General features: G+C 36.8%; 1 protein-coding gene across 1 annotated transcript in view; it reads left to right on the forward strand.

Moving 5' to 3' along the window:
* The window catches only part of SNX24 (sorting nexin 24), a 101094-nt gene that overhangs the window by 79665 nt on the left and 8507 nt on the right, over positions 1-12922 (forward strand). The window lies entirely within an intron of this gene.

Raw genomic sequence — 12922 nt, forward strand, 5'->3', positions numbered from 1 at the left:
ATGAGTAGCAACTGTTATTTCAAGTATTTTGTGTTATTTCAGGAAACTGTTTAAATTGGAGGTTTTGTTCTGCAATATCTGTAAAAATGATGTCGTTTTCTTTGTTGGGAGAGAAGTATTCTACTTGAATCAATTGTCAGGAGACTTAATGTAATAAGGCAGTTTGTGGTCTGACTAAGAGAAACACTGTGCAAAAGAAATTCCCATAGCAGTTTGTTTTTAACAGAAAAACTGAGTTCACCTGAAACATAAATACATTGAAAACCAAGACTTAATAAGGTAGAAGGAAACAGAGTGGGTTGCTGTCCAAAGTATGTCTTGTAATGGCTACAATTTAACCAAATATCTGTGTTTATGATAGTATAGCTCTATCAACAGCATCGCGACATATTCTTTGCAACAAATGATCAGGCAAGCTGACATGAGGACCCTTTGCATAATGAGGGGAAAAATATAGAATTAAAATAGTGCTTCCTGTTTCTTTCTCCTTTGTTTAATTTGCAGGATAAAAGCTGTGTTTCTCACTCTCTTATTGCATTTTAGAGGCAACAAGACACATTTCCACACTTTTTCCCAGGTTCATACAATAAAGGAGTTACCCTGCTGCCTGCCTTACTGAACAGAGACCTGATATTGATTAACTATCACACTGGCATCAGAACTACTCTTAGGATTCAATTTTTTTGTTGTTTTGCATATTTTATTGATCAAAAGTGGTAAATGAGCATCAAGCGTGCAAGAAGACGATGAATTGTTTACTTGCATAAAATAACCTTTCAATAAGGGAAGATGCATTGCTCACACTTTTGGTGCTGTTCTGCTGCCCGAAGCAGATGGCATTCAGCTGCTATTGATTTGCTCCTATAGTTACAGAGCAGCATGTAACAAGGCATGCTCATTTCTCTGAAGAGAGGTGGGATTTTTTGCCAGGATGGTGGGAGTGAAAAAGGAATGATGAGGTTTTGAGGATTGTTTCAGGGTTAGGGTTTTTTACAAGAAAAAACAGGGAAAACCTTGCAACTTCTGTTAGCAGCTCTATGCAAGCAAAAAGCAGGGTTTGTATCCTTGCAGAGAAAGGGAGTTGCTTTGTCTAGTTCTAGCACTTTTGGTAACATTCATTCCCACTGCATATTGAATCCATGAGCAAGCAAGTATTTCAGATTGTAAAGAGCATCCAGAATTTAGCATCGCAGGCACTTCTTAGCTGCTGTATTTTTTATTTATACATTTTTTTTCTACCGATGTAAAGACTGTCGACTCCTTAGCAAGACAAAATCATACAGCAGTTTGCTGGGCTTGATTCTGCAAACAGTTCATTTCACTGATGAGTAAAGAACTTAATAATTTGCAGTTGGATCTCTCCTGTAATGGGGGGGGGGGGGGGGGGGGAAGAGGGACAAAGATAACTTTTTCTGAAAGTTTATTTGAAAGGCTGTTTAATGCAGAATTTTGACATGAGCAAGATCTTTAATTGCTTGACAGATTTTAATGAAATGTAGATATATGATAGAAGAGGGTTTCAGTAAATAAAGCATAGGAATGGTAGTTCTAAGACAAAACATTTTAGATAATTTAAAGTCTTTTTTCTGGAAGAGTAGTATGGTGGGTGGTACTGAGAAGTGAGGTGCAGTCCTACATCAGTCTGTTTTAACATAGAAATAACCTATCCGCCAAGATCCACAAGCGTGATAATATGAGAGTTAACAAACTCAGCCTCTTGATGACAAAACTGGACCTGTTAAATATTTTGACAATACATATTAAAGTCTTCCTTGCCCACCTGACTGTTCTGCAGTGACTCTTACTGCTGGAAGTGCTTACTGTTGATTTTTGAACAGTGTTGAGCATTTTCCTGCTCTGATGTTGTTTGGGGAAATAATTTACTCCATTATGACTGTTCTGCTATCCTCCACGTCATTTATATTGCCTTCCTTTTTAATGAAAATAATCCATGAATTATGACACCTGACAAAATATTCTCACAGCATCCTTAGTAGCTAGTTATTTATCAAAAATTTAATTTAAATGTGCATATGAGTGTCTTTTAAAAATTGACCTACTTCATCTGTTCAAACTTCTGTTCTCTGACATTGATTCCAACCTGCTTGTGTAATTTATGAAATGCTGTCTAAGCTTTTTTAATATCCATATGGTTAGATGTCACTACATCTTGACCATTTGTTATGCTGTTTATGTAGCATAAGCAGGCAAGAAGAGATTGTCTGAATCTTTGACATTAACCTGTTGGCTTCAATCCAGAGTAGAAATTTCTTATGAATGTTTTTCAAAGAGAACAAACCTTGATGAGTTTTTAAGAAAACAGATGCTTTTGAATCAATGGCTAATGCTGTCGGCACAGCATTTACCTCATTGTTCTAACCTGATTGGGTCTTGCTGTCCTGTGGGGCTAGGAAAATGTTTTAAACATAAGAATTATTACAAACAGAAGTTGATTTGATGGGACCTGGAAAAGTGCATGTTTTTAAACAGGGTTTTCTCTGTTACCATGGTTCTACAAGAAAGCCAGTTGCTTTCACAAATTCAAACAAATACATTTATATTCTTCTTCTATTCCTGTGGTATCTATTTATACCATTAGGACTGAGTCTGGTTTTTCTCAGCACTGTCTCTCTCATTTCTGAGTTTGTTAGTGGTCAAAACTTACTTTGTGCTTCTTTGCCCTTATGTAAGCAGCCACCTCATTAACTAGAGAATTAGGGTATCAGTGTAAATTGTTAGTATCTTAATAATTCAAGAAAAAAAATACCAGATTTTTACCTTGCTTTTGCTCATAAAGGTAAGTAAATGTCTTGCAACTGCAACATGTATTTTCTTGTTAAGCTGATTAAAATTTAATGTAAGCTTCAGAATTTTAAAATTAAGCTTACCAATTTTCTTACAGTTACTCTTCCAACATTGCAAAATAGCCTAGAGTCCTTAATCAACACCACGTTTTATGCTGAAAGAGCTACCAACACTCAAAACTAAAAAACAAAACCCAAAAAACCCTCACCATGTAAATCTAAATATATTTGCTCTGCTACATTATCCCTTCTTTACCACTGTAAAAATGACACAATATGTTCATTAACCCCAGGAGTAGTGAATTCCCTGTGCTTTCTACATTCTCTTGTTCGGACTTTGGAGTGGGTGCCTGCTGCTTAGTCTAATTAGTTTCAAAGGGAATGTTGAGTCTTTTCTCAAGAGTTTACTCTGATCCAAAACCTCTTACAAGAAAATATCAGGGAGACAAAATAACAAGTTATTATAGAGTTGAATAGCATTTTTGTTTCAGTACCTTGTGGAAACAATGCAGATGAGGAAATCATCCTCAGATGATTTCTAGTTTTTTGATATGACATTTACATGAAATAGTCATTCTTGTGAAGAGCAAGACTTGTTTTCATAGCTGACTTCCTCAGTCTTCATCAACCACCTGAATTTTTCCTTGTTCCCAGAAAAATGAGTTAGTGCTGTAGATCATTTCTTACGAAGCAAAAAAAGAAGTAAAAATGCTATTTCAAGGCTATTCTTAAATGTTTCAGTATTTTTCTGGGCTTTTTCAGTTCTCTAGAAGCTGTGTTACTTGACCAAAACCACATTGTCTGACCAAAAAATCCAAATCCAATCTAACATCTGCGTCTTAACAGAATAGTCTGTGATGTTATCCAGAGAATGGGGGTTTTTTTAGGATCAAGAGAAAGTTGGTCATGCTGCAGAGCTACTCCTCTGTTTCTCTGACTGCTGAGGTAATATTCTGTTGCATTTCATGCTGAGGAATGGAATACAGCTTAGTTCTTTAATGGCTGCCTTTTCTTCAGGCTTGTTCATAGCTTTCCGCCTTATAAAGGACTATTTACAAGCATAGTAAATACAGTAGATAGAAAATATGTCAGTGCAGGAAAAAATAGTAAACATATTATGTGCAGAAATATGTGACAATTTTTTTCAAACTCATTTGAAATGAAAAATAGTAACAGAAGAAAAAATATTTTATATATATTTTAGTATGTCTAGAAAGTAAACTTACAAACACTGCAGCCATTCTGTAGTCAAAACTGTATTCTCTGTCAAACAACATTTTTAATGAAGTGTGAATTACTTTAATATATCTCACAGCCCATCTACATAAAACTTCTAGTGAATTGAAATAACGGTCATTTCACTTCTGTTTTACATTCAGATATTTATTTTCTGTCAGGTAATTTGTATTCAATACAGGTAGAACAAAGCAAACAATATTTGGTTCCGAGTGATGTTTTAAGTTTTCTTAAAATATTTATTGTGTTCCATTAACTCTTTTCTGTTTTATCTTTGTTTTGTTCTTATATTATTTGGCTTTGCAAATCTTTTAAGAAATGTGCATATTTCTAAAATAAAACTTCTCAGAGTTGACAGCAAGAAAGAAGTGTTGGATTATCATCCTTGCATCACCCCTTCATCTTCACTGTGTGTAAATGGGGACGATGGCTGCCCACTGGGTCAGCCTCCAGGTCAGTCCTCTGTCCCCAGCAGTCCTTCATGTGAGATCCATAAAGCAGAACAGAGCTCCCATGTCCCCTCAGCAAATCTCCACACTCACTAATGCTAGGAGATGAGATAGAGGAGCTGTGGGTGCACAAAAGCCAACAAATTACCTTTCGCTGTGTTTTTTTGCTGGTGAGAGCTGGCAGGTGTGAGCAGCCTCTTCCAACCACCTCAATGGCACAAAGGATAAGGGAAATGGAGGGAGGAGAGAATGAATTGGCCATGTCCCCGCCATGCTCCATCTTCCTTCTCTGGGAGAGCCATCTGCCACTGCAGACTACTACAATTAACCCTGTAACTCAGCTGGCATAGTGTAAAATAATAGTTGAAGCAGATTAGATCAGAGGTTCCTCTGGGAGAATAGCCTGCCCCTGATAGTGCTCAAGAGCAGGTACATGAGGGACAACAGAGAGAACATGCTTTGATAATTCCTCCTTAATACACTCTCCATTTCCATGCATTTTCAGTTCAACGAATTCCTCTTCCATCAATCTATTCAGTCTCTCCTTAAACACATAAATTTTCAGCATCTGCAATGTCCTGTGGCCCATGTGTCAACTACCTGTTCCATGAAGAAGTCCATCCTTCTGTCTAAAGCCCCTCCTTTTTTATAATAATAATAATATATAATAATAATTTCCAATTATTTCTTAATTCCTTTTCTAATAGCTTCTAATAGACTTTTGATTTGCTTTTTTAAATTGCTGCTGGATAGCAAGCTTATCTTTTGAGGGATATATTGTAGCCCCAGCATCTCCTGTGATCACTAATCATCAGTCTAAAGCCCATCATTTGTTACTTTTTTCTGATATGCATCACTGAGCTGTGGTCTAACCTCTCTTTCAGGACTTGTAACTACTTATTTATCTTTGCAAGGATCATGGCTGCTGTGTTTGCCTTAAAACCTTTGGTGGGGGTCTTTGTCAAAAGCCCTCTGGAAATTAAAGTAGGCTCTATCAACAGGGTCACATTTATCTGTGCTTGTTGATCCTTTCAGGGGTCACAGTAAGTTTTGGAACAGGGTCTCCCTTAACAGCAGCCCTGTGATTGTTTTCCATCCAGATGTATTTATCCATGTGCCCACTAATTCTCCTTATTGTAGTTATTACTAACTTCCCTGGTACAGGCATACTAGTTTATAAATCATCAGTTCTCTCATGGTACTCTTTTTTTTTATATATATTATGTTTGTAATTTTTTTAGTCCTCCAGTTCTAAAGCAGCTATAAACAATGTGGTATGCACCAATGTTAATTCAGAAAATTCATCAGTGAGTTCCCTTAGGTCCTTTGGAGGAATACTCTGTGATCCTGTTGACCTGTTACTCTAACAAGCAAATACTCTTCTGTGTGTTTTATGACCTCAGTTAGAGATATCCTTTGAAGAGGATCAAAAATAAAAAGAAAATAAAAAGTATATGCTGAGGGTTCGGAGTTTAAATCTGGCAGTGATGAATGCTGATGACTTGGTGATGGCTGCCCATGGCTTGGGTGTAATCTTCACTGGGTAAAAAACTAGTTAGATGGCCGGGCCCAAAGAGTGGTGGTGAATGGAGTTGGATCCAGTTGGTGGCTGGTCACAAGTGGTGTTCCCCAGGGGTACTGGGGACAGCTCTGTTTAATATCTTTATCAGTGATCTGGTTGATGGGATCAAGTGCACCCTCAGTAAGTTTGCAGATGACACCAAGTTGAGTGGGAGTGTTGATCTGCTTGAGGGCAGGAAGGCTCTACAGAGAGATCTGGACAGGCTGGAGCGATGGGCCAGGACCAGTTATATGAGGTACAAGACCAAGTGCCTGGTCCTGCACTTGGATCACAATAACCCTATGCAACACTGCAGGCTTGGGGAGGAGTGGCTGGAAAGCTGGCTTGCAGAAAAGGACCTGGGAGTGTTGGTTGACAGCCAGCTGAATATGAGCCAGCAGTGTGGCCAGCAGGGACAGGGAAGGGATCTTACCCCTGTACTTGGCACTGGTGAGGCCATGACTCAAATACTGTGTTCTGTTTTGGGCCCCTCACTACAAGAAAGACATTGAGGTGTGGGAGCGTGTCCAAAGAAGGGCAACAAAGCTGGTGAAGGGTCTGGAGCACAAGTCCTGTGAGGAGCAGCTGAGGGAACTGGGGTTGTTTAGCCTGGAGAAAAGGAGGCTGAGGGGAGACCTCATCGCCCTCTACAACTACGTGAAAGGAGGTTGTAGCGAGGTGCTGTCAGTCTCTTTTCCCAGGTAGCAAGTGATAGGAGGAGAGGAAACGGCCTCAAGTTGTATCAGGGGAGGTTTAGATTGGATATTAGGAAACATTTCTTCACTGAAAGGGATATCAAGCACTGGAACAGGCTGCCCAGGGAAGTGGTTAAGTCACCATCACTGGAGGTGTTTAAAAGATGTGTAGATGTGGTGCTTAGGGACATGGTTTAGTGGTGGACTTGGTAGTTTTAGTTCTATGGTTGGACTCATTGATCTTAAGGGTCTTTTCTAATCTAAATGATTCTGTGATTCTAAGAAGGGGTTATTGCATACTAAGAAGACAGGAACATGCACTAAACCCCGATATTTAGAGGAATAAATTTAGGACTGCAAGAAGAAACACTTGTAAATTTGGAAAATCTAGAACTGACATTTTCAGTACCAGCTTTATTCACCTTGGAGTATGTATTTATGATAGTCTTTAATTACCTGATCAGATACTGTTGCTGGATTTTGCTTCTTTTTCCCATTCAGCCTCCTCCTCAGTGCACAAGGATCAGCACAGAAGGAGGGCAGCATCTGACTGTGCAAGAAACCAAAAAACCTGCTGGTTTCCAAAATTTCCAGGTGTCATAGTTTGCAACCTGAATGTTGGAGTTCTTTTTCATTACAGCATATTTGTATTTAGTTCCTTTAAGTTTTCATAAAACAGTACTGCAAGTTTAAACCTCTTCTGCTTTACCTGTTGTATTGTGGATTGTAAATGTGGTTACTTTTTTCCAAACCTTCTTCCCCTATACTCTTGAGAAAACTTTTCCAAGCATAACTACTTAATTTCTTTACCATCCTAGAATGTATGTTTTCTGGATCTACTGATTGATATATATATATATATATATTACTGTCTAAGGTATTCCTGCACCTGTTGTTATCAGCAGCATTATTGACATGTTCTTAATTACTTGTTAATTGTTTGTTGTCTTAGTGGTCCATTGACTTTTAAAAAACCCTTCAATTCAGCCATTTTAAAATCGTTTATTTTGGTGTCTTTCTTTGTCAATAATGGATCTGCTTACTTTCTACTACTTCTTCCTGTTACTTATTTTTAAAAGCCTTTCTTGTTTCTACTAACTTTTTTAAATATCATTAAATCGTCCTGCCCTTCTGTTTCTTTTACTTTTGCTCTGTTGATTTCTTCATTTCTCATTCAGCTTTGTCTTAACCTCCAATCCTTTGAGCAGTATCTCAGGAAATTATATTGACTGCTTCCTTTCATTTCTATTTTCAAAGGAACTGTAGTCTGTTATACTTTGTTTCTAATCTTTCAAGGGCTAGTCTCCTATTTTGCTGCAGAGAGATTCACTGTTTGCTTGCACTACATTATGTTCCCAGTTTTCCACAAAAAAAAATCAATATTGTATTTTTCACATCAAATCAATTATATTTGTACACTTAGCCTCAAGTCAATCTGCTCTGCACTTAGTAGTTAAATATTAGTTGGAACTGTAAATGTGTAATTAACTTTCTAGCTAAAGTACTCATTACCTTTAAACTTACTTGGTAGTATTTTTAATCAAAATGTGTAAAGTGCTTTAAAGGTATGTTAGGTAATAGTTAAATAAAAATGTTATTAGCTTAAAGACACTGTCATGAAGTTGTGCATACATATTTTCAGTGATGATCCAGCAGCCATTTAACTTATTGGGCTTCCATCTAGTTCATTTATCCTCTGCGTAGCTTGAGAATGCTGCGATAGATGGATTTGTCACTCAGGAGATATCTGGTGAGTTTTAAGCTCACTGGAAGTATAACAAATTGATCTGAAAGTTGGTGCAGGAATTTTTCTACTCTTCTCCAGTCTTGAGGTTCAGAGGTGTGATTCCCCTCGGCACCTTTTTTTTTTTTTTTTTTTTTTTAACTTTTGTGACTTTACATTAACTTTCAGTAACTTACGGATCTTTTTTGGAAGTATTTTGGCATATAACACCTACAGTCAGTATCTTGTTCCGTTTCAAGCTCCCCTTGGCACTCTTACTGCTGACTTCCCTTTGATACACAGACTGGGAGTGTTAGTCAGCTGGTACTTCATATGGAGCATCCCTTCTGTGCTGTTGTATGTGTGTTTGCATGTTTCTTGTATCTTTATACAGAGTTTTAAGTGTGTTTGATAACATCCTCCTGTTCTTACAAAACTGCCCATCAGTGAATGTTTCTGGTAGTAATGAAAAGTGGAGAGTCCTTACTATGACAACTTAAGTGACAACTTATTTAGAAATAATTCTTGCTAGTAACCTATAACAACATTCTCACTGAAGAAAGGAGTGAGTTTCTTAATAGTTCTTCACAATGGGTAATACAAAACATTATTGTATCTGCTATTACTTTAAAAAAAGAAAAGCTTGCTCTTAAAGTCTTGTTCCTTCGTCTACTTGGTTTTTAGTTAATGTGTTCTTTTGGTAACCTTTTTATCATTTCATGGGACTGTGTAAAGCAATTCAGGAAAAGCAGGTTAATAGAAGAATATAGACTCTAAAGTGTTCTAAAAGATGTGGGTTTTGGTCCCAGTGGAGACTGACACTCCAGCCTACCTACTGTAGCTGGAATGTATTGATTTTCTTCTCCCCCATTTTAGCTGCACCAGTGAATTAGGTATTGTGAAGCATCTTTGCCTGTGAAAAGAGGAAAAACTGTCATGAACTTTTTCACCCTAACAGTACAGCATTTCAAAGTAAACACAATTGAATGGAAAAGTCTGTAAGGACTCCTAAAAACCTTGTAACTTAGCTCCCCACTCTCATTTCTCCCCCTCCAACAGCTGGTCCAACAACATTGAGAAAGCATGACAGGTGATTGTAAGAAATTAATTTTTAAATCTTTTTTCATTAAAAACAACAACAGTAATAATAATAAAAAACAGTGAAAACGATGCATTCCTGTGGCATGATCTCCTAAGGTTAGCAAAGTGGTCTTGTTCAGGTTTTCAGCAAGATGTTCGGTTACTGTTATAATTGGCTGATGAGTAGGTTTGGACCTAACTAGAATGCCAGTGTTCGATTTCGCAGTGTCCTCTGTGAAGATATGTCACCATTTACCCTGGCTTTAGTGACAATTTTCTAAAAAGGAAACTCGTGGGAAATCATTATGCTGTTTATATGTCTCCCTTGTTGGAGAGCATTATCCTGTGATATTTTAGCACTGTTTTCCACTGCATGATGGCATCTAGCTAAGGTTAAGGCAGAACAAGTCCCTCTGCAATTTTGTGACTATATTTTACTGGCTGAAGGAGAAAAGATAACCGACAATTAAGTATTTCAGATGTCAGTGAAAGAACATGTGCAACTAATCAATGACATCCTTAGGGAACATGATTTTATGAAACTGATAAGGTAGAAAAATCGGGATTTTTGTGATTTGTGTTACATAATAATAATTGCACCCTTTTGATGAAAAAGACATTTCTGCTGATGTAAACATCAGGCTTTCCCTTGTGGTTTTTTTTTTTTCCTGAAGCACAGAGTAGTTCATTAAAGTGTGACAGTAACAGATAAACACCCTTTACGATTTTCTAAGAAAATATGGCGCTTATACTCTTAGTTCAGCTGAAATCAATGAGTTTAAAAAATGTATTTCTGGAGTCACTTCCCAAATCACTTGCCAGAGGTTGTGTTAGGTGTTTTAGTTTGGGGGGTTTGTTCTATTTATTTTAGGAAGGAAATACACATGCTGTTTTTTTTCTTAAATTAGTCTACTTAGCACTCTGGGGCCCATATTTGAAACTCATTGCTACGATCTTGGTAGAATTAGGATGTATTAGAAATTCACATTCCTGACAAACTAATTGTGAGTTTTTATTTCTTTGAATATGTATATATATCTTTGTTTCTGATTGCAGAGCAAACAAGGTAATAGTCATGTTTACAAGGCAATGGCATATATTTACTTGAACAAAGACTACAGTTAAGGATGTTACATCACAAATTATACCTAGGGGTTTAGAGACTTTACCTGCTGGTTCCTATTCTGCTCAGGTATTATTTAAAGATCATCAAGTTTGCAGAGTATTTCTTACAGGTTTTCAGTCAGAAGTAAAAAATCTGTTGTGTTATGGGTTGTTCCAGGTAAATTAAGCCAATTATAATGACATTTATTTCTGATTTAAGAGTATTTTTTGAACAACTTAAATAGGAAGCTGAGAATGCTTCTATTTTTCTCTGGACATCCACTGTGGGCCACCACCAGAGGTAGAAAGTGCAGCAAGACAGACACACCTAATCTAGTGTGGCTGGTTTTTTTTTCTGTTGTCCCCAGGTTTTTTCTCTTTTCCTTTGGTTTGTACCATCTATATTAAACGCCTGGAGTATGTTCTGGCCCTGTTTTGCATCGAAGCCAATGAAGTCAAGCCAGAAGATAATTTGCCCCCTTATTAGTATAATTAACTTGTACCTTCATTTATTTTTTAATTCCTTAAAATGCATGTCACATTACATTACATCAGTTGCAAAATCCTTCTTCAATGCAGTCATTCCTCCCTTCATACAATTCTGGAAATGACAAGATTTCCAGTCAACAGAGGTGGCATCCAAGAAAGTACAGTGCAAAATTGCCTTTGCTTCTCTGCAAATTCTACATTTTCAAATTTATTGATCACCAAAGCAGAGTTATTGACAGATAACAAACTATATGGATTAACACACTAAACCAGATGCTATTTACTTACATCTTTTTGTGAAATATATTTGGTTGGGGCAGGGCTTGTGTTGACTTGATGCATGTCATGTAAAAAACCTAAAATAATAGAATGAGATATTAACCTAGAGAGAGTGGAAGTAGAAACAAATAGGTTTGTAAGAGCTGTCAGAAGTTTTCCTTTTATACAGTGAGGTATCCTTCTCTTCTTCCCTGACAATCACTGTTCTGTTCAGCAGGCAGCTTAACTTTTGGAAGAAGCTGTCAGGAGGTGTAAGTATGAGGTTGAATGTAAGCATTGGATGCCCTTAAACATCTTCATACAACTTTTCACAGTTCTTCATTGCATATAATTAGTTTTTAGATGGTTTTGTTTTAGCAAATCATACACATTGTTATGCAATTCACACACACTCTGCATATGCATCCTCCTCCACCCCTCCTTCTGTGCATACATAACCTGAATGCAGAACAGGATAAATTTTGCAGCAGCAAAGTGCTGATTTTGCAGAATGCAAATGAAGTGGCATTTTTTAATGCAGCATCTTCATATAGAGGTGAACTGAAAGGCTTAACACTTGCCAACATTTCAGACCTCCCTGTTTGTTACATCCGTTAGAATCTAGAACAGAAAAGTTCAAAAGCTGCATTTTTCTGTTATTTTTTTCAGACTTGTTAGTGATGTCCTCAGCTGTTGAAGAAATGTAGACTCTGAATTCAGATTTTCAAACGTAATATAAAAAAGGAACCAGTTCTCAAATATCTTTGTTTTTAAATGTGTTTCTCTCTTTAAGTCTATGTACATCTTATGTAATTTTTACACTAACTGGGTTTTCATTAAACAAATAACCAAGCCATTTGCTATAAAAACCTGCTATAAAATCTAGATGACCTTTAGATGTCTCTTCCAACCTATTTTTTTTGTGATCCTGTTATCCTCTACATACTATTGTGTCTCCCTAGTGATATTGTAATGTAAAAGAATACACGAGCAGGAGTAGGTTACCTCCTGAATGTAAGGAGAATAATGTTTGTTCCTATCACTAGTCTTGTTTCTTTAGGTTTGTTTCTACTAACATAGGGTGTGAAAATGAACAGGATGAACATGGATAGCTTTACAAGTAATTTTATTTATAAATCTAATGAAGTTTCTTCCATGCATACATTTACTCTGGATCAGGCCTTTGTGAAGGAAAGCTCTTTAGAGAAGAGCTTGTGGCTTTCATTTGCCTGTGATGTACATGTGTTATCAGAATGTATGACACTGTGAATAGTAAATAAATAAGGGCTTAATGTTTCAGGTGAGACATAGGTTAAATTTATGAACTGTTTTGTTTGCCTTGTGAAAATTAAAGATCAACGATTATTTTTGGTCTGCTTCTATGAAACTGTCAAGAGATTTATTGTTTCCTTTAAAAGTCATTCTTTCATGATGAACAGGAACCTAAGCATCTCATTTGTTTTGTACATATTTTTAAGTGTACTTGTAATTAACTTACTGAAAATTGTAAATCATCAATTGAA

The sequence above is a fragment of the Strix uralensis genome, chromosome Z (assembly GCF_047716275.1).
Source record: "Strix uralensis isolate ZFMK-TIS-50842 chromosome Z, bStrUra1, whole genome shotgun sequence".
Taxonomy (NCBI): domain Eukaryota; kingdom Metazoa; phylum Chordata; class Aves; order Strigiformes; family Strigidae; genus Strix; species Strix uralensis.